Source organism: Canis aureus, chromosome 34 (assembly GCF_053574225.1).
Source record: "Canis aureus isolate CA01 chromosome 34, VMU_Caureus_v.1.0, whole genome shotgun sequence".
NCBI lineage: Eukaryota > Metazoa > Chordata > Mammalia > Carnivora > Canidae > Canis > Canis aureus.
Window position 1 is genome coordinate 19,880,734 of NC_135644.1, and position 24,068 is coordinate 19,904,801.

Consider the following 24,068-nt stretch of genomic DNA (forward strand, 5'->3'; position numbering starts at 1 on the left):
ACATCAACTTCTCTGAAAGGATTCATGATTACTGTAGTGGTGCCTGTTACTGCTAGGAGAATAATACTTGCATCAGGTGTAATGGGACATAAAAGGACAAGAACCCCTGTTGCAGATTTTGACTCAGGTGTGCCTGAAACAAAACAGTGGCAAGATATTGCACAACTAACTGGGGAGCCTCATGTCCTTTGCCTCATGAAATGTGTAACTGCAGCTTTTTTGACTTTTTTTTTTTTTTTTTGTACTGAAGAATAGTTGAGACACAGTGTTGTATTAGCTTCAGATATAGGACATAGTGATTGGACAAGTCTAGACTATGTTCACCACAAGTGTAGCTACAATCTGTCACCACACAGGACTGGTCAATGCCGCGGACTATGTTCCCTGTGCTGTAACTTTCATCCTCGTGACTTTTTCATTGCAGAACTGGAAGCCTGTATCTTCTGCTCCCTTCGCCCGTTTTGCCCCTCCCCTCTGGCAAGGTTTTCATGAGCCAGATTTCAAAAATAGCTTTTTAAAAAAAAAAAAAAAAGATTTTATTTATTCATGAGAGACACAGAGAGGGAGAGGGGCAGAGACACAGGCAGAGGGAGAGGCAGGCTCCCTGCAGGGAGCCCAACGTGGGGACTCGATCCCCAGACCCTGGGTCACAACCTGAGGGAAGGCAGATGCTCAACCACTGAGCCACCCAGGTGTCCCTCAACAATGGCTATTGAATGGTATTTAAAATGTGCATCGTTTGCAGAAACAATCTCTTTCTGGAGACCTGGAGATTTTTAACTTTTATATCTTAGTTGAAGGAAAAAGAACACACTTCATTATATTTCAACAAGCGTTTGGAAATAAACATTGTTGACCCTCTCTTTTGCTTCTTGGCTTGATACTCCTTCTCTAGCTTTCTTTTCTTCCCTTCCTCCTCTCCTCTGCCCCCCTCCTCCCTCTCCTCCTCCTTCTCTTCCTTCTTATAAAATAACTTCACCATCCTTACTAATGCAAACCTCACATTGATTCTGATGAAAGAAGCAACAGAATTTCTGGACACTGTGTACTCTCTCAGATAATGCACCTCGACAATGAATCAGTTTCTTTTTCTAATTTTGCAGACCATTTAGCAGAGTGCACATGCTAAAATGGATTGTGTGAATGCTTTTTCATCTGTGAGCTTCTTAGATTTCCTTTGGAAAATTTTCTTTGTGATTTTAACATCCTCTGGGGTAGGGTGCTGATGTTTTATATTTATTTTTGTTTTTATTTTTCTCTGGTTGCCTTTTAAATCCAACAGTGACTTCCCTTTCCTCGTGATGATCATTTTCTTTTACAATCTGAAAGCACTTTGTTTTTCTTCACTGTAATCCTAGTTGATTGTACAATATCTTCATTGTTGCTCAGTGCATAAGTCTTGAGGTTTCAGCTGCAGTGTCCAAACCATGATGAGCCTCAGTCATGGCCACTGACGGAAGCTCTGGCTTTCAGAGCCTTAGGAACAACCTTATTTACTGCCTTTAATATAATGTTGGTGGACAGTCGTTCTAGATGATCTGATGGAGGTTCCACTTCAGAATCACTTCCTTGGAACGCCAAAGATTTATTTTCCTCTCATTCATTAAGGAGGGAAAAAGAAAGAAAATATAAAATGAAAGAATTGAAGAGTCTGCATGACAAATATCTTTTTGTGAGTATTTCCCACCACCATCCCCTCTCATTTTAAACTAAAATAGTGTGTAATTGGATGCCCACTCATGTTTCACATGTGGGATTTTTTTTTAAAGCAACTCCCCACCTCCAAAAAAGTAACTCCTCTATACAAGGGGAAGAAAATATCAATATTTTCAGAAACCTAGAAAGAACTTTGAATCACAGAAAGATAAGTTGCAGATATGTTAATTCTGCAAGTATTAAATTGAGGTAAATTACAAATAAATTATAATAACATGAATTAATTATTGACCTTCAAGGTGGAAAGTAAAAGAATATTCTTAAATTTAATCAACTGTAGATGTTTTAATTATTGTCATATGATGCTTTAAAAGTGGCTTTCCACTGAACATTCCTAAATCAAATTTAAAAATTTCATACAACTTTTGATTGCCATGAGAGTTCTTGTACTTACATGTATATCAGAAGACAAGTATTAGATACACACACATTTATTTTTTGCATTTTCCATGATTGGGAAGTTATTAAAGTATCACAGAATACATCAGGTATGGATTATTTTATTTCTGCTACAAATGGTAAACTGATTCAATTGTTTTCTGTGGTTTTCTTCATTGGAAATGGTCACTTATCACTTGTTGGTAATCTTTATTTGAATGTTACTGCTCAGAAATATGCCTAAATGCTTTGTCATTTTTTTTAAGGAATGGAATTCTTTCTTTAGGGACTATGCATTGCATGTAAATTTGTGATATAATCGTATTTGTGACTTGAGAGTGTAATAAATGTTAGATTTACACACAAACATTGTCTCAGTATGGCACCAGAGTTTACTGTACATTATTTTTTAATAATATTAAAGAACTAAGATAGGAATTGTTCCTTTGTTCCTTTCAGGAAAATAACACGTGAAGCCCTGAAAAGACCTTTCATTAATACTGATTGAAAACCTTATTGAATTGGAGTGTGACTGTGGGAGTCCAGCATATTGCAGTTTAGGCTTTTTAGACCTTTTAAGCATTGCTCTCCTGTGTACACTCTGACTGTGCTTACAAACTCAGAATCACTCATGTGGGCATTCAGTTGTCCTCACGCTGTTCTGATGGCCATCTGGTTGACTTGGCAGCGCATGACATGGGGCACAGCCCAGACTTCCCAACACTTCCTCAACTCTAGCAGTTACAGTTCTGCAAAGAGGGATGGTGGCCAATACTTAAGGAAGCCTCTAAGTTGGAAGAATGCAGACCAGTTCAGAAATTGTTTTACCACTGAGCTTCTGTAACCAGCGTGGGTAGTCGGATGTACCTTCTTTCATTCTGACCAAGTTGGGCTGAGTGGTTATTGTTATTTTTAATTTCCATTCTGAAAAATGAGGTTGAAATGTTTACTGACTGAGGTTATTTTAAGGAGTAAAGAAAGGGAAGTGGAGCTCTACTATTTATAAAGTACCTACTATGAACAGGGCATTGTATTTAGTGTTTGAAAGGTTTATGTTTGTGGGTCATAGTTTATGTAGGCCATGCTAAAAGATCAACTTTAGAGGGCCTCCAATGAAAAGTTGCTCACTGAAATTTTGTTACAGTTAAGCATGTAGATATAGAGAGAGAGCTTCATTCATGAGGCTTACTCTATGTCTCTGGAGAGTAGCATTCTAATGAGAAAAAAGCCTGGGAAGTTTTATTCATATCTCTTCAGCTATGCTAAGTTTTGCTGTTGCTATAGCTAGGACCTTATTAAGATTCAGATTTTATTAGCCTCTGGAAAATTTTGGAGTTAGCAGAAGAGAGCAAAGAAAATAAAACTTATTTGGAACTCACTAGTAACATGCAGGAGTAGCACGATAAAGTAGATACCGATAAAATTTTATCTGGTGTCCTGGTTGATCACCTTGTAGAATGAAATGAACTATACAGTCCAAATGGAGCACATTTATCTATCAGCAGACAGGAAATCCTAATAAAAGTCATCACAGTTTGATTTAAAATAATTTCAATCAGAAAGGATTTTCCAATCTGGATACCACTATGCTTTTAGAATTTCCCCTGGGTATTTGAGGTGGATACACAGCAGGAAGTAAGAAGAAATAACTACTCTACATGGTTGTCACAAAGTCCATGGATTCTTTTCTTTTTTTTTTTTTTTTTAAGATTTTATTTATTTATTAGAGACACAGAGAGAGAGAGAGAAAGAGAGGCAAAGACACAGGCAGAGGGAGAAGTAGGCTCCATGCAGGGAGCCTGACTCGATCCCAGGTCTCCAGGATCACACCCTGGGCTGAAGGGGGCGCTACCAGCTGAGCCACCGGGGCTGCCCCATGGATTCTTTTCTGATGGGAGAGCATGTCAATGTGGTTAGCATGGGGATGGCCAAGAAAGGGTAGAACAGCTAAAACAATCATAGAGGAGGAAACGACAGAAGACTGAGAAGGGAGATACCAATAAAAGGCAAACGAACTTTGTAAACATGTGGAGTTTAATGGGATTTGTATGATGCTAAGCCTTTACTCCCCAAAGGCCCTGACGGACATTACTATGTTACATCACAGTAAAATAGTTGATGGATACTTGGAGATCCTATGCTTAAAGGTATATCATTAATTTCTATTCACTGTACAAACTAGAAAGTTCTACAGAAAGTGTTTATATTAAAAAAAAAAAGAGGTGAGTGAACTAAAAAGAAGTAGTCATCAGGTTAAGTGATGAATCTCTTATATAAAACATCTCATCATTCCCCAAAGATATAGAAAAATGGAGTAATTTCCTTTTTTTTTTTTTTTTTTTGTAATATGGAATGCTTCATGAATTTGAGTGTCATCCTTGTGCAGGGTCCATGCTAGTGTTCTCTGTGTCACTAAATTCCTTATTCACCTTTTCTTCTTCCCCCATCTATCTACTACTTGTCAAATAGGCAAAAATTCTTTTCAGCCAAATGATAGCATTTATTATGGAACATAGTCCCTCAAATTCATAGCCAAGCGTGATAATTGTATTTATAGCAAAGACATGTACCTTGTATTTTCTATTTTGTTTTCCTTGCTTTTATTAGTTTATTTGTTCATCATTCATTCATTCGTTCGTTCATTTATAATTTGTCACTTCCTAAGTGAGTTCTAAAATACTAGATTGAAAGTGTATTCTGAACCACATGTCTGAACAATGTCAAATATGTGTAATGGTTTGGAAAAGGCAAACATCAACTATTCCTTGTAATTTCTTCCTTGTGAACTCAGACTGACTAGGATAAAAAAACAACAATCCATTGATGTGCCCTGCCTTGTTGAGCTGGAAATGCATATAGACGTATGATCCCACAGTTAGAGAGTATCTAAATTAGAGAGTATATAAGTGGGATGCACCATGACCAGGCTGAAAGTCTCTTCTGGCTGTTTATATAGAGAAAGAACATTTCTTTAAGACTGCTCTGCTCAGATATAATGATTCCATCAGATTCTCTTCCATTAAGATAAGACTAACGCACAAGTTCTAACACCTTGCCAAAACATTTGTCAGTGTGTTTTCTCCAAGTACAAATCTAAGAAATTACCCACTTTATTTTTAGAAAAAAAAAATCTCTATTCCCCTCAGCATTTGAGAGTGCATTATCCTGATGTGATTCTTCTTCCCAGTAAAAAGTTGAGTACCCATATTTTTTATTTCAAATATCCCAAATCAGTATAAGGTCTTTAGCCAATAACAATAAAGCTTTATTCCACAGCATTTTTAGTTATCTTTTGAGGGATCTCAAATGCTGAGAGATGTGCTAATCAGACCCTTCAGTTCATAATTAACAATTATTAGTCTGGTCAATATCCTACCTTTATTTTCTTTCATATGTTTTTTCCTTTCAATTTATTCTCTCTTCCCCCCACCCACCTCCACCATCTTTCCCTCTCCTATAGCCAGCCATTTTTAATGAGTTCAATATAGATTACTGTAAATGTCTTTTAAAAATATATAAACTGGTTATATGTATGCATGTCTTAATATATATGTGGTACTGTAGATCTCTTGCATACTTTTTATTCATTCAGTGATGTATTTTTAAGATGATCCTGTGTACTAACTCATTGCTTCTAAACACCGCATTTTATTTCATAGGAGGCATCCAACACATTTTAATTAGCCATTCCTCCAACGACAGATCTAGGTTGACACCAGGTCCCAGCTTCTATAACCTAAGTAGCTGGGCCTAGTGTTAGGTCTCGGATATACACAGGGTGAATCTTTCCAAATACTTCAAATTTATCTCATCAGTTCTAGGTAGCCACTAGCCTTGCACAAGGGTTCCCAAGACTCACCAACACTTGGTATTATGGAAAGTTTTAATTTTTACCAACCCAATGAATATAAACGTTTCTCTGCCTGCTAGTGAGGGTGATCGTTTGCATACTTATGAGCCACTTGCAGTTCTCTTCTGTGAGTTGCCTTTTTCACATCAGCAGCAACGTTTGGCTTAAAATATGGCATGAAAGTTGGAAATCAGATTGTTTGGGGAAATTTCCAGGTAGGGAAGACTGTTAATTACTTATCTGAATCACAGTTTCACAACTTCATTGCTGGTTGACTTGGAGCAAAGCACTATCTCTGTGTGTCTCTTTTTGCATGCAGGCTAAGCATGTGAGCACACATGTCTGTGCATAAAATGGGGGGAATAATACTCATGGCTTATTATGAGAGGCTTGTTATTTACTATAGGATTATTTCTATAAAGTTCACAGTACATTACATGGACAATTACTTGTAAGTGCTCCATAAGAGTCAGTTGTTTCCTATTCTGTGTGACATTTATGAGGCGCACACTAAATGGAAGCTCATGGTATTCATGTCATCTTCGTCACTGTATGTTTGGGAAGGTTTAGGGAGAACTTTGCCTGAACACAAACATAAATCCCCTGTCTTCTTAAGATCTTATTCTCAGAATTCATCCATAAAAATTTGCCTAAACCCCCCAGGTCGGATAAATATTTGATGTTTGCTATATTCTTAAAGTTTTTAAAAATAAGTTCTCTGGGTGTTTTCTATACTTGTTTTAAAAATGACCAAATAAATCTTTTTTTAAAAATCTAGAAACTTTAACTCAAGTTATATGTCTTTCTCCCTTCCATCCTTCCTTTCTTCCTTCCAATGGGGGGCTAGTTATTTATGTAACATCTTTATAAACTAACACCTTATATTAGTCATCTCTTGCTGTATGATGAATTACCACAAATTTCAGAGCTTAAAACACCACATATTTATTATTTCACAATTTCTGTGAGTCTGGAGTCTAGGCATGACCTTGTTGGGTCTTTTGCTTAAGGTCTTACAAAGCTGCAAGCAAGGTGTCAGCTGGGCTTTGTTCTTACCTGGAGGCTTAAATTGGGAAGAATCTTCTTCCGAGTTTATTCAGGTTGTCAGCAGAACTCATTTCTTTGTCGTTGTAGGACTGAAGATCCTGGCTTGTTGTGTGTCAGCTGGATGTTGCCCTGAGTTCCTAGCAGCCACCCCCATTTCCTAGAGGCCACCTGCAGCTCCTTGCCACATGGGCTTTCCTGTGGCTTCCGTCTCTAAGCCTCTAGAATAGTCTGTTGCCAGACAGTCTTCTATAAGGTAACATAATCTCAAGAGTGACACCTCATTCATTGGTTAGAAGAAGGTCAAAGATCCTAGCTACGGGCTAGGGGAGAGAGAGAAAGGTGTGAACCTCAAGAGGCAGGAAACATGGGGGCTCCCCTGGATGATGGCTGCCACACATCTCCAACACCCCCACATGTAAATGGACACATAAAGACAAAGCCAGGGAACTCCAATAACGAGTTTTATGTTCTGTCCTACTTAGTTAGAAATCTCAGGACTTTGTAAATTAATTTTTGTAATTATGAATTGTAATGGTAAATTTTTATATACTTTGTAACTATTTAATTCTTTACATTTATTTGTACCGCTCTTAATCAGCTCTTTCATTTGATAGAGGTTACAGGTTATAGGGAATCAAAATCTAAATGACAGCTACAATATGGTGTCACAAATGTTATCAGAGAGAAAGTCAAGGTGTCTTGATTGGGTTATTTGTTCTTTGGGTGTTGACTTTGATAAGTTCTTCATGGATTTTGGCTACTAGCCTTTTATTTGATGAATCATTTGCAAATACTTTCTCCCATTCTGTCGATTGTCTTTTGGCTTTGTCAACTGTTTCTTTTGCTACGCTAAAGCTTTTTGTGCTTTTGTGCAAAAGTCCGAATAGTTCATTTCTGCCTTTATTTCCCTTGCCTTTGGAGACGTGTCTAGCAAGAAGTTGCTGCAGCTGAGATCACAGCCAGAGGTTGCTGTCTGTGTTCTCCTCTAGGATTTTGCTGGATTCCTGTCTCACATTTAGATCTTTCATCCATTTTGAGTCTATTTTTGTGTATGGTGTAAGGAAATGGTCCAGTTTCATTCTTCTGCATGTGGTTGATCACAACATTTTATATTATTCTATTTTAAAGATTTTATTTATTTATTCATGAGAAACACACACACACACACAGAGGCAGAGACACAGGCAGAGGGAGAGGGAGAAGCAGGCTCCATGCAGGGAGCCTGATGTGGGACTCAGTCCTGGGACTCCAGGATCATGCCCTGGGCCGAAGGCAGGCACTAAACCCCTGATCCACCCAGTGATCCCTGATCACAACATTTTAACTGAAAATCTTGAATAGTAGTAAAATAGCAGAATATGAAAGTCTGTACTGGGAACCAACATTTTTTATGACCTAAACAGTAAGCAGAATTGCCTTTATTTTCACCTGTCTACTTGAAATTACAGCTTAAACCTTAATAAATACACAGTAAAGTGTTAGTGATACATTAGTAAAAATGGGACTGTGAACAAACTCATAAAAGATTATATTATAATGTCATTGAATAAAATTATTAGCCATCTAAACTTGGGCAAAACTCTTCTCTATGGCTCAGTTATCTCATCTATAAAATTAGTTCAAATTGGCAATTTCTAAGATATTTGCTAAGTTCTAAATTCCATGATACCATGACCTTAAAGGCTTGAGAATGGCTTCATATAAACAAGTATGATGGTGGAGGCGGCAAGCACTTGTGCTGAGATCCAAACCTAGCTCTCTCAGCTAGTTGAGGACCTCCACCAGCCAAGACTTTCTGGGGTTTATCAAAAGGCTCCTGGTGGATCCATTATAGAAAGGCATCCCTTCTTTAAGACCCAGAGTTTTTCAAGAGCAGTGAGGGATGGATTTCAGGGCCTGGAATGCTACAAGAGTGAAAAAGTATGTGATGCAGCTGAAACAGTGTTATTTCTGATTCTGGTATGACCATTCAAGGCTCCAGCTTCACAAGAAATCAGAAATGTTCTGAAAAAAGATACTACCAACCTCAAATACATATAAATTCCTGAATACTCCAGTTTTAGAAAATGAGGTGCTCTTGGATTTATTTCTAATATTATTTACCTGAGCACCTAACATTTTTGAAGGCAGAATGTGTATTTGTACAAAGTAATCTGATTTCATTTTTTTCCTTTATTCAGTCTTTTGTTCAGGCTCTGGTATAATTATATTTAAGACATTCGGAGAGTGGCATAATTAACAGATTTACAAGGTGAAGGCTACCATCTATCAAGGTGGATATCTCATTTGCCCCTTCCGAGTGATCTAGCTTCTGCTACGGAGCCATCAATCCATATCAGCTAGTCCCCTTCCTGGAAGCTGACACCCCCAGCTGGTTCCTCCCTGGGACTTGCTATCCACTGCACCCTGTGACTCATCTCCCCAGAGCATGCTGTGTCACCAGTTGCCTGGTAGCTATTCAGGAGCCATTAGGCCCATTTAATCCCCACTGATCCTGAAGGTCCAACCCAGCAGGCGTCTCTCCTTTTGACAAGGGATCATTTAGGTTCCCAAATGCCCTAGAAGCTAAATGCCTTCTTTGCTGCCTCAGCAGCTGGCAGATGGGAAGTCTATATTTTTTTGTTCAGTTTTGGCACTCTGCTGGATAATCAAAGGCTGAGCAGATCCTGGAGAGAATCAGCTGGAGTCTGACAGTCCTCCAGAACATGACACCCACCTCCACCATACAACAGAGCCCAAGCAGGGTCTAAACTGAGAGTATGAGGAATATTAATATATATTAAGTAATGTTTTATAGATATAGGGGATAAGAAACCACTTCTTTGACAATAGCAACTTATTGAGGTGGAGCTCAGAGAAATGACCAACTTTAATTATTATTATTATCAATACCATAATGGTTTATATACTTAGTAATCATTTACTATGAGCAGACTTTTTGCTAAGCACTCTCCTGAATCATCTAATGAAACCCTCACAGGGCTTAGAGTTGCTGCCTACTATTATTTTATTTCAAGGGCAATCTCCTTTGTTTCAAATAACTTTACAATAACTAATAAGTAAAAAGTTTAAATGACTCACTAGAAGATGTTTCAAAATGAGCTAGACGGATATGTACTGACATGGGATGATGTTCAAGGGCTATTTTATTTTTTTATTTTTATTTTATTTTTATTTTTTTAAGATTTTTATTTATTTATTCACGAGAATACACAGAGAGGAGAGAGAGAGAGAGAGAGAGGCAGACACACAGACAGAGGGAGAAGCAGGCTCCATGCAGGAAGCCCGACGTGGGACTCGATCCCGGGTATCCAGGATCAGGCCCTGGGCTGAAGGCAGGTGCTAAACCGCTGAGCCACCCGGGCTGCCCTCAAGGGCTATTTTAAATTGGAAAACAAAATGAAAACAAAACCCAAAAGCTATTGGAAAAGTTTCTTTTCTGCAATTTTGAAGTTCCCGCAAAAATGATTGCATTTATTTTGTAAAGAGAAAGTGTATATCTATGTCACATGACAAAAAAATATTTACTCACAAGGAATTCTGAATTAAACTGTTAATATAGTTCATTCTAAAGGAAGGAGATAGATTCCTCTTTTACTTTACTCAAGTTTTTGTAATTGTACTTGATTTTAACCACAAACACTACATTGAGTTTTGTAATGGAAAACTTTTTAAAGGTAAAAGTAAAGGAATAAAAGATGTCATAGTTTCATTGGAGTCTATATATTTCCTTTATATTACTCAAATGAGTATTTCATCAAAGTTTTAAAGCATTAATATAATGACAAGCCTCTAAACATTCACAATCGACTAAAACTAAGTAAACCTAACAAGTCTGTGTCTATTTTTTTATTGACCTAGATAGATTGATCCAAGTAGAGTGTGCTAGCAGTTAGCTAATTCCTTATAATGATTTAATAATGATGGTGACAATTATGACCAACATTTAGACAGTAACTTTAAGATTTAGAGATAAAAGAGCATATTCACTTGTATTTTTCATTTGACCCTTAGAGTGACTATAATGAAGCTATTTTATCCTAGTAATAATAGCAGTGATCAGATATTGACACTGACATTCCCCTATGCCAGGAACTTGCATACAAAGTGCTTGATATATACTATCCCATTTAATCTTTAAAATGGCCCAACGGATTAGGCACGCATTAGGTTCAGCAGCAAGTAACAGAAAATAAATAACATCTCAAACAAAATAGAAATATGCATTTTTTTCTTCTCTAAAACCGTGGTCAAATGATCTAGGGTGTTTGTGGTGATGTCATAATCATAAGTGACCCAAGCTCCTGCTCTTGCTGTGCTATGCTCCCCACTCTGCTTGCTTCTCATTTTTCAAGATGACTGATTCAGCTCCACTTGCTGTGTCTGAATCCCAACCTGCAGAAAGGGAGTAAAGGGAAGCCAAAAGGCAATCTCCCTCTTTCTTTAGGGAAACTTCTGGAAGTTTCAGGCACCACCTCTATTTTCACCTCTTTGGGGAGAAATTAATCACATAAACACATCTAACTGCAAGGGAGACTGAAAATGTAGACTTCACTTTGGGCATCCTGGTGTCTAGCTAACGTTTGGGGAATTTTAGCTCATAAAGGAAGAATGGATATTGGGATAAAACTAATGGTCTCTGTCATGGTATGTTATCATTCTCATTCTACAAGTGAAGAAATTGAGATGAAGAGAAGTTAACAAATACTCCCAATGTCACACAGCTTGTGAGCAATAGAGCCAAGTGGCTTGACTGATGATCATGCTCTTTTCACTGTGATACAATGTCTCTTGGACACTCAGTTCATCTATTTCTCAAAATAGAATACAATTAATCAGATAAAAATACTTTTTAATCCAAAGGCCAACAAAGTTTGCTTTTGGTTTGAGTACCTGTTTGCTGCATTGGCTATTACCATGAGTAAACAGACACTTTGCACATACTTACTTTTGGTCAATATATAGTTTAAAAGAAGAGTGCCTAGGATGAAATATGATGTTTCCATCTAATGGCTGTAAAGCTAACATCCAGTTACTTTTAAAAATAAAGAATACATTTTCTCTGTACACACACACACACACACACACACACACACATATGGCTTGTTCACTTAATATTAGAAACTATGACACACGGGGTGCTAACTGCCTCAGTCAGTTGAACATTTGGCTCTTGATCTCAGAGTCAACATGCATTCAAGCCTCATGGTGGACATGGAGCCTACTTAAAAATAAAGCAAAACCAAAAAAAAACCTATGACACACATAAGATGACATTAAATAAGATGAAAAGATGAAATGACATTAGTTTGATGATGATTGCAATAACATGGTAATGCAGTTACCTAATTGAATGTTATGCATCTATCTTAGGCTGTAACAAATAAAAATTTGATTTCAGCTACAGTTGTGCTGCTAGGCACTTTAAAAGTCCTAGCAGTCCAAATTGAGGAGTGCTAGAAATGTAAAATAGCACAGATTTTCGAAGACAGTACAAAAAATAAGAATGTAAAATAACATTAAAAATTTTATGCTGAAGAAATAATTTTATATTGACGGCATGTTGAAGGGAATTTTAGATATAATGGATTTAAAAATATATCATTTAATCTCAGCAGCTTCTCTTTACTTTTTAAAATATGACTACTAGAAAACTTCCCTGCTCACATTTGAGGCTCATGTTATATTTCTTTTCAACCCTGATGATTTATATAAACAGCAAAAAAGAAGATGAAGACAGGGGGTCTCTACCATTGGTCCAAGAGGAAATAAAAGTCTTGCCCTGGAGTGCAACGAATTTCCCAGTCACTAGAGAGGTGCTCTCTGTTTCTGAATTTCTGAATAATTCGATGGCAATTCTAAAGACTGAGTTAACATCCTCCAGAAACTATCGCATAACTCTCCCATTCCCTTTTAAAAGACTCCACTCTCAGAAAGGAAAAAATGAGAAAGAGAAACAAAAAGAGAAAGGAAAAGGGAAAGGGAAAGGGGAATAGAAAGAGAAAGAGAGAGAAAGAGAAAAGGAGAGGAAGAAATAGAGAAACAGAGGTAGATATAGAGATGGGGGGTTCGGTGGGGGTAAAGGAGAACCATCTGATGACTAATCTGGCTCCCTAGGTCTTTCAACATAAAAAAGGGGTGTCTAGAATAGGAGATAAATGCATTTCTGGTTGTAAAAGGAATTTGCTTCAGGGAAGTAAATGCATTGATGTTGAACCAGTTATGTTTTTAACCACAAGTAATAGAAAAACTGATTTGAGCAATGAGGAAACACATTGTCTTAACACCAAGGCCAGAGACAAGGCCGACTGGGTAATAAGGCTACGTCCTGTTCCATGTCTCTGCAGATTTCTCTGGCTCTGCCTTCTTGGCATAGTCACTTTATCTTCAAATTATGTCGAATCACAGAATAAATGAATGACTTCATTTCTTCTTACTATTCTGTTTCATTCTCGCCACATTCCGCATCATTACAATTCTAAAACTTTAACTACATAAATCTTTTCACAGGTTTTTGCTGGCATTTATTTATTTACTTGCTTACTTACTTATTTAGAACCTGCAGTATGCCAGGGAAGCACAATCCTTGCTCTTCTGGGGCTTTTGCTGTCTCTTTCATATTAGATAAAATAGATAAATGCAAACAAACAATACCCTCAATTTTGTCAACACGGTAGGGTTCATTAGTATGTTTAAAGCTACCCAGGACCTAAATACACCTCTAGAAGTTCACATCTTTGAAAACCGGTAGCCAAATTGAGTGGAAAAGCCAGATTGGTCAGTCCAAATTATTCTTGTCAAGAAACTGGTATCAACAGGTTTTTCTGTTCTTCAGTGATGTGGATCTCTCCATGACTAATGCTTGTGGAATTACATGGTGGTTCCTGCCAAATGTCTTTATCAAAGGAGGAGAGTGAGGCTTTAATTCTCCATGAAGTTCCCTTTCTCTTTCTACCCAGGAAAAAACAAAAGGAAAAAGGCCAGGTTGGGCCACCTGATTTTACTGCCATGGCATCATTTCTCAAAACACACCGAGTAGAGGGGCCCCATGGAGGAACTAATCATCCCCCTCTTTGAACTGGTGAAGCATTTTGTCTGATGCTCTTATATGGCATTTTATTGCAATTTGAAGCAGACCATCCCGGTTCAAGTTCCTATTTTAGTGATTTTGGATGTGTTCTCTCACATTCGATGGTCAAGTTCCCCATGGAAGCTCTCTCTTTAATTCTTTGTGAAATAGGTTTGGTTTCATTTTGATGTCCATTTAAAACCTAGGGAGAAGGGCGCCTGAGTGGTTCAGTCAGTTAAGTGCCTGCCTTCGGCTCAGGTCATGATCCTGGAGTCCCAGCTTCCTGCTCAGAGGACAGCCTGCTTCTGCCCCTCCTTCTGTCCCCCCCCCCATTTGTGCTCTCTCACTCTCGCTCAATCTCTCGCAAATAAATAAAATCTTTAAAACAAAACAAAACACTGTGGGCGGGGGAACCCTAGGAAACTGAAGTCCAGAGAATGAATGTCTCCCTAACCTTCCAGATCATGCTTTGTACCAAGAGCACTTGGGAGCTACAGTGACCCAAGACCCTGAACGCCTGCCTCTTCTAGACAGCCAAGAATTCAGGAATTCCCTGGTCATTGTGCAATAAACCTTATACCTTCATCAGGTAACCCAACTGGCAGGAGGGACAGGGGTTTAGGGGTTTCTAAAAACAGGAGGAAACAAAAACCAAGCCCCGCTTCCATTTCAATTTTCCGATTTTTCATTACCAGGCATTATTAGATTGTGAGGATTAGGCTGCCACTCATTTTTTGCTTTAACATTCAACGAGAAAACATAGAATGCTGTGCCACCTAGAAATCCTAGAAAGCCAGTAAATATTTGAAATAATAAATGAATGAATAAGCCCAGACTTTCTCACTCTGGAGATTGCTATGAAGTTCTGTCTTCAAAGATTAGTTTAATTTCAGGCCAGTCTCAGAAAGAAAAACCAGCCTCTGTGATACAAGGGTGCTAATAAGGTTTCAGATTTGGGTTTTTGTTTTTACCTAAAGCCCTTATTAAGTTTCATTACTATTTCTCCATAACAGATGACTTTATCCCAAGACAAGGAGAAAAGAACATGCCTTTAGTGCTCCTCAATTTTACTACTATCTTTGCTCAGCAAATGAGAAAACAAAAGGTAGTAAGGATGACTGGCTCACTCTCAACTGGCTCCCTTCAGGTCTGGAAGGAAGGTGTTTTCATGATTAGAACAGTTCTTTGGGCTTTATGCAGGTAAGTGAATTATGGGGCATTCTTCTTGGCATTCTAAATGGAATTGGCCATTGAAGCTGCTGAATCTTGAGTGGAATACTTAAAGGCTTTGACCACTCCATTGACTGTGGTTCTTTATAGGAAGTTGACTCAGCTTTGAACCCTTTGAACCCTTCATTGATCGTTGAAGTTCTCTCCTGGTAGGCCATGAGACCACCCCACTCCATTTCCTGGCAGTCCAGGCCCTTTGCCTTGACAGATCTTACCTAGTGATACAGACAACTGTCCTCATTGATGCTTAATGTTTTTAGTGATAAATATAACACACACACACACACACACACACACACACGATGTTTACAGCAGTGACTTTGACTTTATGACACACATACATATATGTTGATAAATACAGAAAGACTATGAGTAATAACTTTCTATTTTATCACTTATAACTATCCACAATCATTAATAATTTTTCCATAATACTCTTGATCCAGAGGTGGTCATTACAAATAAAGTGAGGGCCTTGCAGCAAAAGAGGATTTCTTTTCCTCCAAAATACTCTCTGCCACACACCCTACCATTCTGTCTCTATATTTTTTCCCCTGCTCTAAAAAGGAGAAATACACAAAAGCTTTTCTAGGGATACTTGTCAGTGATGAAAATTCCACTCCAGCATTTATTCCTTTGTACAATGTGTTCTCACTTGATGATGTGTAGATTACTCTAGAGAGAAGTTAAAGTTTGACCTTGTCATCTTGGCTTTTTATATGATTGAGAAGAAGGCAAAGACTATGAAGATGCTAAATAAATCTCCACAGTGCTCTCAGAGGTAGATTAGACTTTAACAGGCAACCTGGAGCATCAAGGAAAACCTTTGCCTCCTGAACATTATGGGCAGGGTTAGCACTAAGTAAGGCTGTATTTTTTTGCCTATTTCATATAGCTAGTGTGGAATATAAAAGTGTTATATAATAGTGGAAAGCTCTTAAAATAGCATCTGGCCCTATAAAACTTTGCTTAATTTTTTATTTGAAATTATATGAATCAAAATTTTATTGTTAAAATATCCATTATCAGAATTATTTCACTGTAAGGTTTTGGGGTCAGAAACACTAGGATTCTTACACTGCCTTTGCCACTTGTTAGCTGTGTAAATGTCAAGTCTCAGAGCCTTATTCTCAGGTAAAATAGATTTAAGTGTACCTATCTTACAGTGTTGCCTTTAAGTAAGACAATGTATGTTAGTGATCTAGCACACTGTAAATTCATTTAAATAATAAAGATAGTGGTGATGTTGACTATAATGATGATGATATTTTCTATTTGAGAGATACTCATCAAGATTTTACCCTTTTCAATGCCTCTATTTGTGTTAAAACCCCTTAGATCCCTCAGTAGAGACATCTATGATGTCATAATAATGTTTTTTGAACATTAATTTCTTTTGACTTAAATTCGATAAATCCAAATCTGCATCTATTCCCAAGGCCCAACCTTGATCCAGTATTACGACCTTCATGCATGCTTTGTGCTATTTTCAATATAAACTAGTCAAAGGTTACATGTTTTCTTATTTATTTCCTCAGCTCTCCATAAGCCCTTTGAGTTCCACCCCGAGGACTTGTCTAGTCTGTGCTTTCTTCTTTACATTGACCATTTCCAAAGACAGCTAAGAGGGTCTCTTTGCTCAGGAAAATTTGATAATACATGCACGTACCATTTACGGGTCCTCATTATGATTCTGAATGCTCTAGTTCAGTGGTTCTCAAAGTGTGCTCCCTGACCTGCTGGGAGCATCACCTGGGCCCTGGTTGAAATGTAAATTCTCAATCTCTTTAGATTTATTGAATCAAAAGCCATAGAAGCTATAGAAGCGTCTTACCCAGCCCTCCAGGTGATACTAACACATGTTCAAGTTAGAAACCACTGCTCTGTTCCATAGTTTACAACTGCTTAGACCACAACCCATAGCTCGCATCCACTTCAAAAGGAGATGAAAGTGGCTGAATTATTTTTGAGGCAGTGTAAGATTTTGCAAGGTATAAATCTGTTTTTCTTTGAATCTAAGTCACTTATGGGATAGATATTCATCCTCTGCATATTCTTACACATAGCACTTAACTGCTGAAGGTTAAGGTTCAACCAGGAAATGGTGATGATAGTTTCAGTAAATATCTTCCAGGAAGCTTACAGTAGCTCCCCATAGTTCACTATAATTGAATAAAATCAGAATAGGGGAAATTTCCCCTGCTAACTTAATATATTATTCACTTAAACTTGAGAGTTTTGAAACATTTCAAATAAACACCAAGTAAAATTTTCAGTAAGTGTGGCTCAATTTGACAGTTACATTCCGAATGGCTGATTTCATGGATTGCAACTGTTTAAGTGTCTCAATTTGGATGCTTAGTTACCTTCTCCCCTGTGAGATCTCCTTGACTACTCTCTGCTTTTACCCATCCTTGTAGCACTGACTTCTTTAGAGAAAGACTGATCTCATTCTCAGTGGTGGAAATAAAATAAACAGTGAAATGTAAGCAATGTCTATTGACTTGAAATAAATATGTTTTAGACACAAGGTCTCTCTCAAGATGTCCAAAGTCCAAAAATCCCTATCACCGGGTAATAACTGCACCAGAGCTCAAATAAATATACTCCTAGCAATTACGTTGCACATAATTTAATGCTGAATTTTCTGATTCTAAAAGTCAAGGCTTAATGTTTGTGGTCATCTCATTTCAAAGAATTGTTTTAGCTTCTGAGAAGCTTTCTCTGGCACTCTCACCTCATCTTCTTTTCCCTTAATTTGAAGTACTCTTTTGAGTTTGTACAGAAATCTCTTTCCTGAAATCCTGTTTCTGGCACAGGAATGAATTTAGATGAGTGAGAGAAGTGATGAGATGCAAAGAGAAAAAGAGTGTTATTGATCCAGATAAAAATGATACTGTGTTTGTTGTGGGTGGTTTATTATTATGTATTATCTTAATACTAAAGAACAAGTGATTACTATGCGTTAGAGGGGCTACTCTTCTTTTGCCTCCCAGCTGTGGTTCTATAACTGACTTTGAACTGAAGAGAGAGAGAAATGTTTTTAATGTCTGTGGAGAATTGAACAAGGATTTTCTCTAGTGGACTCTAGGAATAGAGATCAGAGGCAGCTTCTGGACAATTGAAACTTATAAGTCATGAGATCTGATGGTAGGTGGAGCCTGTGCTTATTCTGGAGCCCATTCTCCTCCTATGTATTATTTCTTTACGTTGCGTAACTTTGGTGGCATAAATCAACAGCATTTGTTTATTATTATTATTATGACTTCTCATGGCTTTGGGGGTTGACCGGATTTGGCAAGGTGGGTGGCTTGTAGCTGCAGATAGTGATTACAACAACTTACACTCCTCGAGCACCTCTCTGGACCATCATGTGGTCTCTCCAGCATGACAGTCTTGGGGAATTGGGTTTCCAACATGGTAACACAGGTCCAAACTGGGGTTAGTAACCTCAGTTTAACCCCAGTTTAGTAACTCCAGTTACTAAAGGTAACTCTTTAGTCCAAAGGCATACAGAGCTTCCAAACAGTTTTTTAATTATTTACCCTTAAATGCTAATACACAGCCAAGGATCATCAGGAATTGGAGGAAAGCATTTAACACAAAAGATGAAGACTAAATCAAACAAGACAGGAAAAAGGAACTCAGAGGAAATGGATACAATAACACGTTATATAGGCTTACTATTTTCTAGGGACTCTTCTAATTGCATAGTACCTATTAATGTAATTTCTACCTCCCAACAACCCTATCCCATGGGTACTCTTATTATCTATATTTTACTAAGAAAACTGATAAACAGATGTCAGACAACTTGCTTAAGGTTATTGGTCATAATCAATGGCAGTACTAGCATTTTAATTGGCTGCAGAGTCTAAGCTCCTGACCATTAAACTGTATGCTATAAGCTATTCCATGGAGCTGTAGAAGTGTCCATGTATATCTTTAGAGACAAGAGTAGAATTGTACCCATGAAACAAGAACAAAATACTATTTAAAAGGAACATTTAAAAAAGAGGGTTAAAAAAAAAAGATTTAGTTTATTTATTCATGAGAGACACAGAGGGAGAGAGAGAGGCAGAGACACAGGCAGAGGGAGAAGCAGGCTCCCCGTGGGGAGCCTGATGTGGGACTCAGTCCGAGGATCCTGGGATCATAACCTGAGCCAAAGGCAGATGTTCAACCACTGAGCACCCAGGTGTTCCTAAAAAAAAGAGTCTTAAAACTAAAAAGAATGCAACAGTACAAATAAAAACAGAGGAATTGTTTTGAGGAACTTTTTCAGAAACTCAAATACAAAGCAAAGAGATGGAAAATAGGTTAGAAATTACAAGAAAGGGCAGCCTGGGTGGCTCAGTGGTTTAGCGCCACCTTTGGCCCAGGGTATGATCCTGGAGACCCAGGGTTGAGTCCCATGTCGGACTCCCTGCATGGAGCCTGCTTCTCCCTCTGCCTGTGTCTCTGCCTCTCTGTCTCTCTCTCTATTTCTCATGAATAAATAAATAAAATCTTTTTAAAAAATGACAAGATAATTGGAGGCTTCATAGCAATGAGTAAGAGTTCCATAACCAGAGAAGAGATAAAACAGAGGAGACATCATTATTGAAGAAGTGACAGTTTAAAAAAAAAAATCAGAGTTGAAGGACACATTTTCAAATCAAGGGGCAAAGGGTCTAGCATAATAAAGGAAGAAAAGCCAATGCTAAGGCTCATCATCAAAAGCCAAGCATAAAGAAGACTTTAAAAGTTTTCCAGAGAGAAAAGTCACCTCTCATGACAAGGATGTAGAATCGGGATTAGATTCCATTGAACTTGTCAACAGCACCATAGGCCATGTTCCAGTTGGAGCACTACATTCAACATTCTGAGGGAACATGATTTCCAACCTTGAGTTCTGTGCAGTGCCAAACCACAATCAAACCTGAGGATGCCATAAAGATATTTTCTGATTTGTAGAACTTTAACATGTGTACCTCTAAAGTCTTCATTCTCAATAGGCCACTGAACCATGTGTTTCTTCAAAATGAGGGAGCAAATAAAAAAGAGGAGGGCATGAAATCCAAACTAAAATGGGTAGATGGCAAGTGAGAGGGGATGGGGATATTCAGGATAGGAGCAGAGGAAGTGTCCAGGACTGCATCAGCACAGCAGCCATGAGTGCAAAGAGACAAACAACCCCAGGAAGACTGTGTGCATGAAAAAAGGAGTAATGAGAGTTCACTAGTGTGTCTCATTTCATTAAGGGCTTAACAACAGTGTCAGGATAGTGAGGGTGTATGGATGATAGGCACCTTGAGAATGAAGGAAGCCAAACAGCGCAGGGTTGAAGTCCACATAAAGCAAAAATTAATCCAAGAAAAGAAATGTAAGTTACAACACATGACCATGATTCAGCTGTGAGTGGTATGCACAGTTATCTAATATAAATATTAAGCATGGACTTAACCACAAAATATGCTACAACTATAGAAGGAAGATGGAGAGAGGGACATGGATTTGTGGTGCATGATGGGAGGTGTGCATCAGACTACTTGGTCTTCATTTTTCATGCAGGGAAACCAAGAATGGTATCTCAAATTGAAAAGTCAATAGAGTAGGTAGTAGAAAAAAATTTGAGGGATCCATATTATGGACAAATCTAGAGCTGCCTTTGAGAAGGGGCAATGGGGCAGGGGCTAGCTATTTTTATTTTTAAAGATTTTATTTATTTATTCATGAAGACACAGAGAGAGAGAGAGAGAGAGAGAGAGATAGAGAATGAGACAGACAGAGACACAGACAGAGGGAGAAGCAGGCTCCATGCAGGGAGCCCGATGCGGGACTTGATCCCAGGACCCCAGGATCACTCCCCAGGCCGAAGGCAGGCGCCAAACCACTGAGCGACCCAGGGATCCCTAGCTATTTTTATTAAAAGCCATAAGTGCTCTTTTTCCTTGTTAAAAGTATGCATACATGTATTACTCTGGTAAAGTTAAAAAAATAAATAAAATTAAAGTTCTGTTGAATTGTCTGTCAGTATTTCTCCACCAGAATCTGTAATTGTGAATAGAAACCAAGAGCTGTTGTCTCACTTGGTGTGATTGTGGGTTTACCTGAATACATCCTTTTGGAAGAAGGCTGATTTCCCTTTATAGAAGGGATTTTTTTTCCCCCACTGAGGCATTGAAGGCCACTCTTTAATTGCCGTCGTTATCAGCAGTAGTAACACACTGAACTACCCTCCATCATTAATTTTTGAAGAAGTTCATCAGATGAGTAAGCACATTTTGAAGCGCTCCAATAAAACAAATTCAAAGACTAAAGCCCTCAGTGCATGTAGAGAGTGAGGCCAGTAGGATCCTTGGGGCCCCACCTGAAAGTCCTATCTTGAGCTAGGGTGGAGGAGGAGAGCCCTGCAGGGACAGAGTGGAGGCAGCCGGAGAGGTTTGGCCCCTGAGAAAGGGTAAGAGGATTGACCAACAGTATCCAGAAGGATATATTTTTCTAATTCCCAGGTTTGCAAGACTAATGATGGTTTTAGCCATTTAAATAAACACACTTCAATTTAAGTATTTGTAGAAGTGCAAAAGGTGTCTTAATTCACTTTGGAACAATTTCTAAATAACTTTCATTTTTAAATACATTTGCTCCTGTAGGACGCTCGTTCACTAGACCTCTAACCCAGCGGGTTCCTGTCCAAACTGAAGATGTATGAGGGAAAGAGAAGACAATGCATTTTTTAAGTATTGTAGGAGAAGGAGGGCTTGTTTTTACAGCCCATTGAAAAGTTGGAAGTATTATATTTGAAAATAGATTTAGGCAAGATGTCCTGCTATCTGGTACAATCTCTGGAACAAAACAGTAACATTCCAGCTCATTCAAGCTAAAACTTTTGGGCTTCTCTCCTCTAGGTAACTCATCTCACATGAGTGTTCTCTCAACAATTGCTTTACATTGGTGCCTGACTTCACGGAACACCTGACCTTTTTCATTATAATTTTTTAAAAATCTCCAAACTACACTCTTTTTTTCCTACCTTCTTATAGGTGACTTTTAGTTTAACAAGTAGATCTAGCATCATCTCCATCTCTTAATCCTCCATCTCTCCTCATCACCTCCTTTAATCTGAAGGCTGTTTCCAAGTAACTTTCCCATGAAGCAGAAATGACCTGTTAACAACATTGAAACCATGCTATGTGTTTTAACATTTTTGGAGGGCACGTTGAGAATATATTTCAAACATTTTAAATATTCATAGTCAGTAACCTTTAGAAAGAAAATCTAAAGAGATAATCAAGGGGTGACTGAGTGACTTAGTCAGTTAAACATCTGCCTTGGATCCAAGTCATGATCCCGGAGTCCTGGAATCAGGCCCCATGTCAGGCTCCATGTTCAGCGAGGAGACTGCTTGAGATTCTCTCTCTCTCCTTCTGGCCCTCCCCCAACTTGTGCTTGCTCTTGTTCTCTCTCAAATAAATAAATATCTCTTAAAGAAAAAGGAACGTTTTTACAGGAGGGTGGGGTATGAAAGTTAATAGCAAAAGAAAAGGATTGCTTGAGACAAGGTCACCTCCCTTAGAGGTAAGGGGTCGGGGGAGTGTCTCATCATTGGCCTGCCTCATCTTCCTTTGGGAGATGGAGAGCGTCCCAGTGGCAGACTCAGTTGCATTGATCAGAAAATTCCTGGTTGGTTAAAATACATTTAGGTGAGAGAGATGAGGTAAGTTGAAACTGTAATTAGATTTTATATTAAGCCCTGTTTTGGAGACGTGGCCAAAGTGATGCCATTTTGGGTCTCTGGTTTTCTTTCCAACAATAATTTCATCCATTTTCTCTGGGGACTGTATTTAGGGGCAGCATTGGGAGTGTAATGAAAAGGCCAACCATGAGTCTTAAACAGGTTAGCATTAACCTTTCAACAGAGGCACTGACGACGACAACAAAAGCAGAGGCAGTAACTGCTTTTGTAAACTTAGAGATGATCAGTGATGAGAACATTTATTGCCTGTGCATAACAGAAGGTCAATATCTCACTGTCTCCTTAACAAACCGCCTACTTATCGGGAACCTTGTAAATACAACTGTGAGTTTTACAAATTTCTAGAGTAAAACAGAGATTTGTACCAAAGTTTTGAGGATACCACACAAATCCTTTGTGCTCCTCAGCCCCAGGCCGAATAACTTGATTAAGATCATTGACCACAGAGGAAGTGGAGCCTCTAGAACATAAAGAAACCTTCCACTGACAAGTAAACCTCAAACCCCGTGAAATGGAAGTGAAGCAGATCCTCTCAGAGCTTTCAGAGAAACCAGTGACAGGTTCCTCATTTTAGCCAAATTTCCTTTCCTGGCAATAAACATGTATTACCTTTGCAAAAAAAAATGTTTACTTCTATCCTTGAGTCCATCGTTACTGCTCTTATTACGCATACGGACAAGGAGCCTGGTTTAGGTCCAATTTAAGGTCTGTGAAAATTAGTTTGGTTCCTTTCCAGGCCAAGCCAATGAAAATAACTGGTTCCATTCATTTATTAGTCCAGATAAACAAAGCCAGTTTTATTCTGGGCATAATGCTTATCTGTGTGGCTGACCTGCCCTGAAGCCGAGGGAAGACAGAAACCATGAAAAGCAGAAACTGAAAAATTGGCTCCTTTCCCCAAGAGCTAACCACGTTCCAGAGCAAAGAGAAATATTACTCAAATGAGCTAAAGTTAAGAGTGATAGGCTCTCTGTTGTTTTTGACCTTTAAATGTAGGAAAACTAAAGCAATTTTGCTCTGGCATCCATAAGAACACTCTT

The 24,068-nt window shown here is 38.3% G+C and overlaps 1 pseudogene; it reads right to left on the reverse strand.

Moving 5' to 3' along the window:
• Positions 1–4,435: 4,435 nt before the first annotated feature.
• On the reverse strand, positions 4,436–4,513 carry LOC144305010 (U6 spliceosomal RNA; annotated as a pseudogene).
• Positions 4,514–24,068: the final 19,555 nt, after the last annotated feature.